We start from the raw sequence: 3,082 nt of genomic DNA, 5'->3' as shown, positions 1-3,082 counted from the left end.
TAGCTGCCATCGTGTTTGCTTTAAAAATATGGCGACATTATCTGTTTGGTGAGAAGTGCCATGTATTTTCGGATCACAAAAGTCTCAAATATTTGATGACTCAACGAGACTTGAATCTGCGACAAAGACGTTGGCTTGAGTTGTTGAAAGATTACGAGCTTGTCATTGATTACCACCCGGGAAAGGCTAACGTGGTTGCGGACGCCTTAAGCCGGAAGTCATTGTTTGCTTTACGAGCGATGAACGTGCATTTGTCTGTTCTACCAGACAATGTGTTAGTAGCTGAATTAAAAGCTAAACCATTATTGACTCACCAAATTCGTGAAGCTCAGAAAGTCGATGATGAATTGGTTGCAAAACGGGCTAAGTGTGTTCCGAACGAGGAATCGGAGTTTCAAATTGATGATGATGATTGTTTGAGGTTCAGAAATCGTTTGTGTGTTCCAAGGAATTCGGAACTCATTTCGATGATTCTGAACGAAGCCCATTGTAGCCGAATGTCAATTCACCCGGGGAGTACGAAAATGTACAACGATCTGAAACGTCAATTTTGGTGGCATGGTATGAAACGGGACATCTCCGACTTTGTTTCGAGATGTTTAATATGTCAACAAGTGAAAGCAGAACATCAAGTGCCTTCAGGATTACTCCAGCCGATCATGATACCCGAGTGGAAGTGGGATCGAGTCACAATGGACTTTGTGTCTGGACTGCCATTGTCAGCAAGTAAGAAGGATGCGATTTGGGTTGTTGTTGATAGGCTGACTAAGTCGGCTCATTTCATCCCCGTACGTACGGATTTTTCATTGGATAAACTAGCTGAATTGTACGTTTCTCAAATTTGGAGATTACACGGGGTACCTGTTTCTATCGTGTCGGATAGAGATCCGAGATTCACCTCACGATTTTGGAAGAAATTGCAAGAAGCTCTGGGTACCAAGCTGCATTTTAGCACTTCTTTTCACCCCCAAACCGATGGTCAATCCGAGCGGATAATTCAGATACTTGAGGATATGTTGAGATGTTGCATCCTCGAGTTCAGTAGTTCATGGGAACGGTATTTACCTTTGATTGAATTCACTTACAACAATAGTTTTCAATCAAGTATTAAGATGGCACCTTACGAGGCTTTGTACGGTCGTAAATGCCGTACACCATTGTTTTGGACCGAGCTCGGTGAAAGTAAAATTTTCGGAGTTGATTTGATTAAAGATGCTGAACAGAAAGTAAAGGTAATCCGTGAAATTCTGAAGGTAGCCACAGATCGTCAGAAGTCGTACGCGGATTTGAAACGAAAAGACATCGAGTATCAGGTGGGAGACAAAGTGTTCCTTAAGGTTTCACCTTGGAAAAAGATACTCAGGTTTGGCCGTAAGGGCAAGTTGAACCCAAGATTCATTGGGCCGTACGAAATCTCCGAACGAGTTGGTCCGGTTGCGTATAGATTGATTTTGCCCCCTGAGCTTGAAAAGATTCACGACGTCTTTCATGTTTCGATGCTTCGACGCTATCGATCTGATCCATCGCACATAATTAGCCCATCAGAGGTTGAAATTCAAGACGATATGAGCTATGAAGAAGAACCGATGCGTATCCTAGGTCGTGAAGTGAAAGAGTTACGAAACAAAAGAGTTCCGCTAGTAAAGGTGTTATGGCTCAAACATGGGATCGAGGAAGCTACTTGGGAGACCGAGAGCTCGATGAAAGAGCGATACTCAAACCTATTCACCGGTAAGATTTTCGGGGACAAAAATTTCTTAAGTGGGGGAGAGTTGTGACAGCCCAAAATTGACCCTAGTCGGGAAGTGGTTTCGGGACCGCTAAACCGAGTCACAATAATAATTAGATGTTATATCCTATGTTTATTTCATGTGAAAGTGCATGTGTGAAAATTTCATGCTTTGATTTTGCCAATTGTGAGTGAAATTTTGAAATGTGACTCATGTGAAATTTTTTGCAAATGCTATAGGCTAATTTGTAGTGGCCAAATAACTTATAGTATGAAATAGGTGGATTTGCATGTCAAATTTCCCACCTTAAAACAAGGTGGCCGGCCATGATGGGCATGATGAGCAATTGTGCAATTTTTTTATGGAAATTATGGCATAAGTATGGCACAAATAAAATATGTTAATTTGTGTCATAAAATTTTGGGATAAAACAAATAAAATAAGGGGCATGGGCATAAAATAATGAAAAGGAGTATGGTGAATACAAAAAAAATGTGTGTGTAGTTGTTTGTCCCCCCCATTGCCGTGAGCTAAAGAAAAGAAAGGAGAGAATTTTTGTTCATCCTTTTCTCATCTTCATACTTGCCGAAACTAGAAAGAAAAACAAAGAAAAAAATTTTTCATCCTTTGGTTCATCCTTGGCCAATAATTTTAAGGAGGAAGGAAGAAGAAAGGTGAAGAGGTTCGGCCATGCATGTAGCTAGGCTAAGGTATGTTTGATGATGTTCCATGAGATGCATGCATGTTTTAGTTGTTAGCTTGAGTTCTACCTAGCCCATGGTCTAAATCTTGCTATGTGATGGAAATGACACTTGACCATGGATGCATCATTCTTGGTTGATGTTTGATGTGGTGGTGATGAGACATGAGGATGAGTTAAGATTCGACCTAGGTAGAGGTTGTGTTAATGCCATTGCATGCTAAATATGAAGCTTGTTAATGATGCATGTGATGATGACTTGATGATTCTTGAACCTCCTTTTTAGCATTTTTGTGTGAGCACATATGTGCATTGGTTGCTAAATGGAGAAGAATCGGCTAGCAAGTTGTGTGCTAAGGCCGAATGTAACTTTGCATGTTAATGAGCAATGCATGTGTTAAATTGATGGAAAGGGGGAGGATGCTTTACTAGTGTGTATATGTGTGTATTAAGTGTTGAAATCGACCCCAAAAATAGACATGCATATTCGGCCAAGGGGGAAAAATTAGCTAATATGTTGTGTTGATGCATGATTTCACATGTATGTGACTTTAATGTCTAATGTATAAATATGGGCTAAGTGCCTTGTGTTCATCTTTTCGATGCCTAAATGATGAAATCAATTTATTTGTTTAATTAAGCTCAAGAGCAA

This window comes from Gossypium hirsutum, chromosome D10 (assembly GCF_007990345.1).
Source record: "Gossypium hirsutum isolate 1008001.06 chromosome D10, Gossypium_hirsutum_v2.1, whole genome shotgun sequence".
Lineage (NCBI taxonomy): Eukaryota > Viridiplantae > Streptophyta > Magnoliopsida > Malvales > Malvaceae > Gossypium > Gossypium hirsutum.
This window is presented reverse-complemented; position numbering follows the sequence as displayed.